Source organism: Chelon labrosus, assembly GCF_963514085.1.
Source record: "Chelon labrosus genome assembly, chromosome: 13".
NCBI classification, from domain to species: domain Eukaryota; kingdom Metazoa; phylum Chordata; class Actinopteri; order Mugiliformes; family Mugilidae; genus Chelon; species Chelon labrosus.
The window spans coordinates 6986563-6998762 of record NC_140346.1 but is presented as its reverse complement, the minus strand read 5'-3'; the positions used below and the strand labels follow the sequence as shown (position 1 = coordinate 6998762).

Here is a 12200-nt window from a genome sequence, read left to right as displayed (position 1 = left end):
CCCTCTGTCAACTGGAGTGGCCCAAGGTTCCATTCTGGGGCCTATTCTGTTTGCACTGTACATGCTGCCACTTGGACAACTCATCACCAGACACAACATCCAGTTCCATTTCTACTCCGACGACCTCCAGATCTACCTTCCAGTGATCCTGAGTAACCGTTCTGCACTGGAACCTCTTCATAATTGTCTTCAGGATATCAAAGAATGGCTCGCCCAGAACTTCCTTCATTTAAATGAAGGGAAAACTGAGTATATTCTTTTCAGCCCCGACTCACCACAAAATTCACCCTGTTTTGATCCTGTAACACCTCAATTCGCTCCCTCTGTGAGAAACCTGGGTGTTATATTTGACAATGGACTAAAATACGTCAAACAGATAAATGCAGTGGTAAAGGCGAGTTTTTTCCATCTAAGACTCCTTGCAAAGGTCAAACCATTCTTGTCCCGACCTGACCTCGAAAAGGCTATTCATGCCTTCATCAGCTCGCGGATTGACTACTGCAATGCCCTTTATGCTGGACTTAACCATTCTCTCCTCCAAAAGCTCCAACTTTACAGAATGCAGCAACACGCCTCCTCTCAGGCACCTCCAAACACTCACACATCACACCAGTCCTCTGTTCCCTTCACTGGCTCCCGGTGCGGTACAGGGTGGACTTCAAAGTCCTTTTATTTGTGTTTAAAGCCATTCATGGCTTGGCCCCGGCCTACCTTAGTGAACTTGTAACCCTGTACAACCCAGTTAGGAATCTGCGCTCCGCAGATCACACCACCTTGGTCATCCCTAGGTCCAAGTACAAGGCTTTGGGGGGGCGGTCTTTTGCTGTCTTAGGCCCTAAACTGTGGAACGCTCTCCCAGCTCATATTCAATCTGCCACTGAGCTCACAACTTTTAGGTCAGAGTTAAAAACAAATTTATTCAGGCTGGTATTTCACACATAGCCACTAACTGGGACTGTTGCTCCTTTATGTTACAGTCGTGTTCTAATTTTGTTTTAGTAGTATTGCTTTTATTCTTGTTTTTACACTTGAATGCACTTTGTGCACCTTTTTGCGGTGCAGCTGTGTCTTAATTAGTGATGCAGTGCCTGCAATGCAAACTATTGACCCCTCTCATAGCAAAGCTATGGGGGTCAATAGTTTGCAGTGTGAAGCACTGCAAACTATTGTTCTTCACTACGTTTTTCTTCTTCTTATTAGTGATGCAGTGCTACGCAATGCAAACTATTGACCCCCTCATAGCAAAGCTATGGGGGTCAATAGTTTGCAGTGCAAAGCACTGCAAACTATTGTTCTTCACTACGTTTTTCTTCTTATTATTAAACTTTTTCCTACGCGATTTTCGAAACCTTTCAACTCAAATACCGTTCGTCGCACACAGGTCAAAATACATCAAAACGTGCGTCTCGATCGGACTCGGTGTGCTTCTATACAGTTCTTCCAAACAAGATTTTTTCGCGACATAGTCGCGAAAAAACTGCGACAAATTTCCCAATTGAAATGAATGGAGAAGCCCGAAAAAAAAAAAAATTCAACAGACATTTTCAACAATGAACTGCTCTGGCATACTTTAACCGAGAGACTTCATTTAAACTTTAAAACGTAGGTACTCTTGCCTTCTCTTCAGAGATTCACTTCACTTATCGACAACTTTTACCGTTTTTAAACTATGAATCCTCAGAGTTGTGTAGGTTTTTACTCAAATTTCAGGGTTTATAATGGGTGTGTATTGTGCGGAATGTTTGTGCTGGAGTAGATGACATCATCAGCTAGAGTGAGGAGGGGAGAAGAAAGTTAGTCAAAAAACTGCACAGAAACTGCTCCCGTGGCCACATATTTCACACGACAGACATAATTTATACATAGAAACGTAGGAAAATGTGTCTTCTCACTCAAATTCGTCTGCTAAAGCTGTAAGTCTTATAGTTTTGGCGTCAGACACAAAGATGCGCCAGCAACACCCACCCACAGCTCCATAGACTGCCATGTTAAAAAGGCAGGGAAATTTCTGGAGGAAAGCAGACGTAACCTTTCTTTTAATCGCTTTAAATAGGTCACATTTCTTCATTTTACCCACAAATTACATATCTAGACGTTCAGGAAAGCCTCAAGATGCCCAAAGTTAAGTCGGTTCAATGATTGGAAATACGGTTTGGCCACAAGTCCTTCCTGTTCGAGGCGATATTTCAGCATTTTCTCTCTCTCTCTCCCCGTCTTCCAACTGACATTCTAACAGGAGCAGTTGACCCTGGTAGCCATGACAACCAGACCCCAACCAGCTTACACACGTTCACACACGCAGCTGCAGGGGACGAGAGGCGGGAAAAGAGCTCTCAGTGGAAAACATGATCTGCCAAAACATTAAAACCCCCCAAACCATCCATGTCTCCCTTGGTGCTTTCACACAGCTGCTGGGCCTCTTAGCTATAGCTCTTCTCATTGACTGAATGACAACTTCTCAGTCATTTTTGACCTTTTCCTTTATTTTAAACACAAATTATATCTGGCTGCTTTGCTGAAACTCCTGACACAACATCCCTGACCCGTTTCCTTCATCTTATTAGGTCAGTGAATAGCTTAACTGCTAACAGACGCTAACGACTAGCAGCCCAGTGATTTAGCCGACGACTAGCCTTCCAGCATAGCGCATGTATGTTAGCAAGCTAGCGGAGCTAACGGAGCTAGCTAGCCGCTACCTTAACGCCGCGGACTCAACCGCGGAGGTAGCTTTGAGCTAACCGCTAACTAACCGCTAGCTAACCGGGATTTAACCGCGGACCCGCGGGAGTTAAACACGAATTAGCCGCGGCAGTTAGCCGTGAGCTAACGCGGAGGCTAGTGGGGTTAGCCGCCGGCTAATTCGCCGCCTTGCTAGCGGGTGCTTATCACAGTAATAATGTTGAAGTTTTACAATTTAAAGGGAAGATATTTTTAAATTAAACTGTGTCAAACTGAAAAATATATTATTCCACCACATAAAGTAGGACACATTTATGGCTTGCAACAACATTAATGACAGTATATATATATAATTGGAGTTATTTAATATAATATGATGTTTTTAATTAAATAAATAATGAGCTGTTGAACACTCATAAGAGTTATATTAAGTATGTTACATAACATTATTTGACATGTCTATTTGTCTGCCTATAGTTTTCCTCCAGCTGATCCAGACAGACTGCAGTGACGTCCAACATGAGACAAAGAGCTGGACTCGCAGGACAATTTGAAGGTCTTCACTTCATCGCTGATTCCTTACAGCCTGGATGTGTTAAGTTTAATATTATTGTTTTTCTAACTGTAAGACTGTGCCGTAAACTGTTGAACTATTGCTCAGGTAGGAGTAATGAGTTTTATTGTTAAAATTATTATGATTAACGAGCAAATTGTAATAATTGATCGTTAATCATAATAATTCACCTGTTCATATAGTCATAATATAATCCTGGTGGGGGTGTGACGATCCCTCCCACTCTCTTCCTTATGTGATGCTGGCTTTCAGGTGGAGCTGGGAGGGGTCTGCTGCCTGTACCTGCCCTTCAGTTTGTAGAAGGGCGTAAAGGACGACCCTTCTCAGTGTCTCTCTCTCTCAGCCAGGCCTACTGCATCCTCCTCATCCTGTTTGGTTTGTTGTACCCTGCATGACATCAAACTCACACCCATCCACTCAGAAGGAACCAGGCCTTAAATGACTATTTGAGTTGTGCTTTTTGTTATAGCTGCTGCTCATGGTAGTAAAGACATGCTACTTAGTAAAGACATTCGCGACGTAAGTCGCGAATACTTTCATACCTGTCTTGACCTGACCATTACTTTTTGTAGTCAAACATGAAATTATTTGCAACGTAAGTCGCAAATATTTTCACCAGGATTATATTATGACTATATGAACAGGTGATCATTAAAGCATCATAGCATCTTGGTATAATTGCATTGTAGCATCTTAGCATCGTAGCAACATAGTATCTTAGCTTTGTAGCATCTTAGTATCATAGCATCTTAGTATCTTAGCATCATAGCATTGTAGTAGCATCTTGGCATAGTAGCATCATCATAGCATCGTAGCATCGTACTATCACAGCAATATAGCATGGTATCGCAGACTGCTGCGGCCACTGCATCACTCTTGCGATTTCCCGCAGGGGAACTGTCTAGTTGTTTTAGTAATATTGCTTTTGTTCTTATTTTTACCCTGGAAAGCACCTTGTGCATTCCTTTGGGTGCTGGAAGGTGCTATACAAATAAATATTGATTGATTGATTGATTGATCATATTTACCATCCAGATTAAGGGCGTGCTGCCTCATTTAATATCTTCTTATTTTGTTCCAATGTTCCTGGTTCAAGAGCTTGGGAGATGCTAATGTAACTACAAATGTTTCTGCATTTTAAAAAATATTATGCTGAACATTTGGTTTTTTAATGTCAGCACATGAAAATTTTTAACTAGACACAGAAAGTATCTGATGTAACTGATGGTACACTATAAATTGAGTCCCATCTGTTTGAGCCAATGTTCGTTTATGTTTTGCAAATTTAAGAATCCTGTTTATTTATTTTTTCATCAATTAGTTCGAGTGCTATGGGGTGGGGGTGCCTGGTCTGGTCTAGGTGGGTGCTACATGTCTAAGTAACATCCATATGAATTGATTTTTATCTCATTTAAAAAATGAGTAGGAACTGGCTTTTCAGCGATGCAGGACATATTATGTTAACTAAAACCAGTGCCAAAAAACCTGCATGTCAGGAAAGAACTGAAGCAAGACATGAAGAAGTTATAAAGGTAGACAATGAAGGGAGTCAATACTATATATATATATATATATATATATATACACATATATATAAAATAAAACAGCAATTGAGAGTTGTACATGTCCTAGTCTTACTCTATTGGAAGTAGCCTCTGATGTGATCTCATCTATCATCTAGTCAAAGTGGGTTGAGTTTACTAAAGTCCCTCCTCATGTTCCCATGTTGTTTAAATAGTACTCTCTACTTCTCTCCCTTGTCAGACATACACTCTTAGGAAGTGTTGTGATTGGATAACTGCTGTACTTCAATCGAAGTCTATCTCCTGACGACTAAACTGATTTTCAGGTAAAAGTCCATTTGTTGTTTTTCTGTGTTGTCTTTTGAAAAAAAATTGCAAGCTTGATGGGTACTGCGGGTCATCTCTAAATCAGTTTTAGACTGACATTTTGATGTTGTATCTTTATTGTTGTAGATGTATAAAATATTTGAAGTTGTGTCATCTCTTTTCACAGGACAACCTAACAAGTTAAGCCATCTAGGGTTTAACCTCACTCACTAACGCAGCTTACGTTCAGTGGCTCTTTTGTCTGCCCTCCACCTCTTCACCCAAATTTCAGAGCATTTTTCCTCCACACCATGTCCCACCAGCCGATGCAGTCCTATCCCAAAGGGCCCTACACCTCTCTAATGAGAGGTATCAGTGAGCTGGACCTACGTGGCTCCGCTGTTCCCTGTAACCTGGTGCTCATTGGAGACCATGCTTTCCCTTTAGCAATAAACAGCCAAGACCAGGTCCTGATGGCTGCCACTCTGTACGGCCGTGGAAGGGTTGTGGTCTTGGGTCATGAAGCCTTTCTTACCCCCTTTCCATCTCTGACAGAGAACACTCTGACCTGGCTGAGAGAAGATGGATCTGAAAACATCTCTGTAGGGGTGCACAAAAATGTCAAGGCAGTCGCTGATCACATCAGTAGATCCAGCTTCCAAGTAGAAGTTGTGGGGGCCTTTAGTGACAATCCAGGAGTTGGTGTGTATGTGACAGATGCCTACAGCGTGGGTTCAGACCCAAAAGACCTGATGGCATTTCTGAAAGCTGGAGGAGGAGTGCTGATAGCGGGGCAAGCGTGGTACTGGGCTTCATGTCACAGCAATGAGAACCCATTTCTCCAGTTTCCTGGGAATAAAGTGGCAGGAGTGGCTGGCATCTACTTTGGAACAGGTTATGGAGCGACAGAGAACCTGCCTGTTTACCCAGAAATCCCATCCCATTGGAAGGCTATAGAGTAAGTGTATACTTCTCTTTCATTTAATGTTGCAGTTGTTCTATTTATCTGAAAAATGTTTAATTACAGCATGCATTGTCTTGCTTCACCATTATCACCCATATGGGCTTTTCTCTCTCTTCTTCATACAGTATTGGTAAGAATTTTGAGGAGGACTTGGAGTTCTTACTCAAAGGGATTTTAGAGTTTAACCTCCAGGGAGATTTTGTAGCTTCTGATGTTCTAGTTCATGGCCCTCTGTCCTTCCCCATTGGGACCACTGAAGATGGACTGGCAGGAGCATACTATGGGCGGGGACGGGTCATTGTGGCAATGCATGAGAGCCTCATAAACATGGAGGTGAGGTTTAAATCAGTCAAACTCTTAACTGCAAACTAGTACACAATGAAAACATGTTCGTCTATCATCTCTAAAATACAGCCATGTTATAGATACAGCAGATGACCTCTCGTAGAGTAAAATATGATTAATTTTCTCATTTGTCTACATATTAACTTAAAGTGTCTTTTAGTTGTTTACCTGCATTGCGCTAGGTATGTTGCATACGACTTATTTAACCATGGTCTCAGCTTTAAATTAGCCCTTTTTATTCCAGACACTGGCTTCATTTTGGAACAATCCTGTTCATTGGCTGGACCAAGGGCGGGATGGAGTCGTTGTCACCGAGTCTTGTCTCAAGAGTGAGAAGATAGAATTCAGGAAAGACCTGAGTGTGTTTGTGTGCACGGCGTACATCGATGAGCATGTGGAGGAAATCCAAGACTTTGTGGCAGAGGGAGGAGGCCTGCTGATTGGTGGACACTCCTGGTACTGGGCTCAGACACACCAGGGGCAAAATCCATAACAGATTTCTCAGGTATGATGATGCACCCAAAGATGTTGAGTTCCAACAGTCTGGCAAGTTCACTGGCATGATAATATAAAATGACAATGTATGTTGAGCACATGTGTATATGACGTTATACAAGATACTTACCTGTCAAAGGGAAGCAAATACAACTTGAAATATAAACAGTTTTAAAAAATACACTAGTAAAGGTTAATCCAATAGTGGTTGTGGGGTGGGGATGGCCTTCAACACCTTCATACTGTGGATAGAAAGAATACATAGCTCAAGCTGGGGTAACCACGAACAAAAGTGGTGAACACATCAGCTGCATGGAGAAGGCTAGTCGTTTCTGATTAAGTTAATCTGTCCAACTCCATTTGAGCTCCTGAAAATATGTATAAAAATGGTGGAAGTTCCTATATGTTTGATTTTTAACTGTTTCTTTTAACTCGTTGGATTAAAGCAGGGAGTCTGTGTCTAAAGCCCATATTCATTATATAACTGTAACTTAAATGTGTTTTGTAAGCAGTCAGAATAAGAAAAAATGTGTCAGTGTCCAAACATACAGTGACCTAACTATTTAGAAATCGTTTAGAAATGTGTTTATTTACGGTCAAACAATCTTCTTTTACGTATTTAGTTTCTTAAATCTGCGTCTTTGATACAAGATGGTTAGCCTACTGTACCTCTACAGTGACATGACAATGGTGACTGCAGGGATGCAGTATGAAGACAGAGACATCAAGTAGGACACATTCTACTTCCTGTGGTGTAACCGATCTCACAAGAATAGCTGATCTCGCAGTATTGGCCGCAAATAAAATCCTGCTGCATTCTCTTTATGCATAAAGAATACAGTAAAACATCAGAGGTGATTCATATTTCGGACCAATCTGCTGTTGTGATGTGTCAATCACCAGTGCATCATGGTGGGATGTGCAGGCTTTCTGAAATGTCTCTGTGTGTTGCTTCCCGTATCTGGGCTAATACCGTGAAAAGAATTTAAAGGAAAGGGATTTTTGCAGTCACTATCAGATCATATCAACCAACCAAATCAGTCAAGGACAACCAGCGTCAAAATATGAGCACAGATTACTGATTTACAATGAACAGCAAACTGGTGTTTCAGAAAGATCTCCACCTTCTGTGTCTTCTAGCCAGCTACCTCCCATCAAACTGTCACACTGCACTTGCACAGGGGGCAGAACAACTGGTGGTGTCAAATTAGACTGGGGAAGGGGGCAGTTTGTGTGTCAGTAAGTCTAATACCTCAGTCCATATGAATAATGAACGTTTGGGGATTTGATTCACTCATATATATTGTTTTTAAAAATATTCTTTCCTATACATCGATTGGCCAGTTGGTTACAGAATGTTTAAAGACAGGTGTTAGGTCTTTCTTTTAAAAACATATTTGTGTGAAAAGCCAGGCCATGAGAGACAAGCACTTCCGCTATCGTCTGCAATGTGTTGCTGGTCTTGGTGGTGAAAGGGTGGCAATAAATGTGAAGTTGTGAGCAGATAAGTGACTTTTAGGAGGGTCAGGGAGCTGAATAATTTATGCACCATTACATAATTCCTCTAACCTGCACCTCATAGTGAATGATTAGGCTCGTTGGAGAAACCTCATGAGACACAAAGAGTTGTGTTTTCTAAATGACGATATATGTTTGTTTCAAGGTGAGTGAGAACAACCCAGTGCCACTTTCTCCTCTCTCTGGTGAAAGACCTATATAATGTTTGTCCAGATCCAGACACCTCAAGCAAATCCCTGCGAGGACTGTTGTCTACAACCAAAGGATCAGGATAAATGCACAAACAGCAGGTCAGACCACAGTGTTGTGAACAAATGTCGTGGACACCTGCTCCTTAATTATTTGTCCCCACACTGATATTGCATTGCATTAATATGGAAAGGTAACACTTTTAATAGGGGCGACACAGTGGAGAGGTGGTTAACACTGATGCCTCACAGCGAGAAGGTCACCAGTTTGAATCCATTGGCCGGCTGGGCCTTTCTGTGTAGAGTTGGCATGTTCTCCCTGTGTCTGCGTGGGTTCTCTCCGGGTACTCCGGCTTCCTCCCACCGTCCAAAGACATGCTCATTAGGTTAATTGGTGATTCTAAATTAGGTGTGAGTGTGACTGGTTGTCCGTCTCTGTGTTAGCCCTGCGATGGACTGGCAACCTGTCCACGGTGTGCCCCCGCCTCTTGCCGATAACAGCTGGGATAGGCTCCAGCAGACCCCCGTGACTCTTAACAGGACTAAGCGGGTATAGAAGATGAATGAATGAATGAACACTTTTATTATATCTGATTTACATAGACCTCAATATACCATTTGCTCTGTTTGTGTGTCAGAAAATGTTGAGTGGATCAGTACCGGTCTGTACCTCTGTCCTGGCTTGAAGACCTACATGAAGAGAAAGGAAGGTGAACAAGAGATGGACGGTACAGGACATTAAATTTGAACATCAACTCAAGTCAATTAATCTTCAGTTGTTTTCGCTGAATTGGCCATTAAACTACCGATAAAACGGCTTATTGGGCCTGGATTTATTTTCGAATGATAATTTTAGGACAATGACCCTAAACATTCAACACTACTGCTGTAACTCCCTGTGACAGAAGTAATCTGCTGGAACTCTGAAAATGATGGACTGGCCCCCTCAAAGTCTGGACCTCAACCTCACTGAGCACATTTGGGCAAGTTGGGAAAAAAAATGGACAGATCTATTATACACTCAAAGGAAAGCATTTGCCTTGAGTTGCAAAAGGCATGGGATAACATGACAAATAACATATGAGATGAGATGTGGAGACCAGAGAAGGAAGCTTTGGCTCCTTGTCTCCTCCCTAATGATTTGTCTACAGTGCTGATGAGTAATTACAATATTTCAAAGCTCTGAGTTTATTATACCGCAGCATCCACATGCTTCCCTTCAGGAGTGACAACAGCAGCTGATTGGTCGGTGCTGTGCACAGCTCCTTCACCCTGGGCAGAGTTGGAGTTTAACAACATCATCCTCACTGTACCATCAGATGTTGTTAGGGACCTGGAACGTCCTGATGAGGTGGCAACCCTCTGGAATGACATCATGAGGAGTATTGCTGATCTGGCTGTCATCCCACACAAATTTTCTCGCAAAGAGCGTTTTGTAACTGACGTGCAGATTTCTCATGGTGGGTGTGTTGGCTGTCATATTGTATTTGAATGCAACACAGAATTTCTTTTTTTGAAATTATTTGTTTACAATGTTACTCCTGGATGGAGTAACATTTTTAAAAGTCAGGTGCTTTTAAAAATGTTACTCATTCCAGGTTGGATGTATTCAGGTTATCCTATTTACGTTACGGTATTTTTACTCTGTATTTAATCCTGTTCATTGCAGGCTCACCCAGCTATGACTTTAGAAAACCGAAACAAGAGCTGAGGGGTATTGCACAAAACCAAGATAAGGGATTAAGCCGGGATATGTTGGTTATCCCGGCTTAATTTAGCCTCAAGTCGGTTGCATGAAAGCAGCTCAAACTTAACCCGGCCAAGTTACTATGGTGATTTATTCTCTGCAGCTAGCCTGCTCCAGACCAGGCTAACAGCCAGGCTAAGATTAATCCTGGTAATCCACCTGTATTTCCAACGTCAATCCTGTGAGGAATTAATGTGTTTTACAGCATGTCCATGGTCTTTCTAAGTATGTTGCATCATTTTAATTATCCTGTATTAAAATATTACATATATATATATATATATATATAGTCATTTCTCATTTCATTTAAATCTGTTGGCTGTTTGTAATTTCAATAGTCTTTTTATATTGATTTAAGTGGTAGTATTATTACTCAGGCCAAGTGTTATATTGCTATGCTAATGAAGACTGCTTGTCAAATTGCTGTCAGAGGTTTCATAAATATGTGTTTTATTGCAGTAATTGATCTCAGGTGATGGACTAAGATATTTATGTAGGCTGCTGGGTCCAAAAATACAGCACCAGACTGCGTGAAGCCATGCTCTCACTGTACCACAGATGGTCTGTGTTACACTGAGATGGTTTGCAAGTGGGAGCTTCCTTTATTCTGTTGGGGATGCAGAAGAACCTCAATTAAGGAACCATTTGCCGCACAATAAGACGTGTTTGTCTGGTGCTGAAATCATTTAGCAACATATTCATCGCCTTCCCTGGCCACAGAAGACCCCTCTACATCAAGGAGGAGTTTTACAAGACTGCAGGTAACCTCAATTTCAATGTGCAACCATTAGTTTCTAATTTGATCAGTCACAGTTGGATACTCACTATTCTTTGTTACAGCTTTCCCTAACGTCATTGATGCAGTGGATTGCACACATGTAAGGATTACATCAACAGGAAATCCTTCCACAGCATCAATGTTCAGGTAAGAGTGATTTGTGGTTATGGCCTACAGAAATTAATTCTGTGCATTTAATGACCTTAATACATTACAACTTAACATTTCAGATGATCTGTGATGCTGACTGCCTTGTGAGCAATTTAGAGGCAAAGTGGCCTGGCTCAGTGCACGACTCCAGAGTCTTTTGGGCTAGTCCAATTTACGAGTGGCTTTCACAAGGTAAGCCACACATTTTTTTTTTATTTGTACTGTAAGCACCTTGGACATTGTGTGTGTAACTCTGCTGTGTTTTCTAAATGATATCTTGTATTGTCAGGCGAATTCTCTGGTGTGCTGCTGGGAGACAAAGGATACGCCTGCGAGTCATTCCTCTTGACTCCCCTTGCGGACCCCCAAACCCCACCACAGTAGGCCTACAACCATGCACACAATAAAACAAGGGCTCGAATCGAGATGACATTCGACCTTCTGAAATCTCGGTTTCAGTGCCTGCACTACCTGAGGGTTCCCCCGGACACGGCCTGTGACGTTATGGCTGCATGTATAGTACTGCATAACATTGCAGGCCCCCCGAGTGGCTGTTGATGTTGACTGGGAAAATGCTCCCATCTTCCCAGACAACACTAATGGCAGACTCGGGAGGGAGCAATATATTGCAAGTTTTTTCACTTAATTTTTGGATTTAGCCTCTCTTTAGTTAATAAAAGATCTTAAATGTCACTTTTTGTTGTGTGCATTTTGCTTAGCATTGGTGGCTCTTTTAAATTCTACTTTACATTCATGAAAGAGGGAGGACACCACAATGTTTTCTAGTTTTTAAAAAAAAACAAAAACAAATTATTGATTGATTTATTGATTTGATTGTGTTCCATGTGCAGTAGTGCTACAATATGTACCTTGTATGAAGCGGACAGCTTCTGTGGCTGGGACAGAGTCGGTTACTGTCCCTCCCTGATCCCC

At 41.8% G+C, this 12200-nt stretch overlaps 1 pseudogene across 1 annotated transcript; it reads left to right on the top strand.

The window, feature by feature from the left end:
* The first annotated feature begins 5228 nt into the window (after positions 1-5228).
* LOC311497770 (TRPM8 channel-associated factor homolog) lies at positions 5229-11651 on the top strand (annotated as a pseudogene). Its single transcript has 7 exons — positions 5229-6040; positions 6172-6379; positions 6636-6896; positions 9231-9320; positions 9816-10075; positions 11348-11459; positions 11557-11651. The product of its transcript is annotated as a TRPM8 channel-associated factor homolog (transcript).
* Positions 11652-12200: the final 549 nt, after the last annotated feature.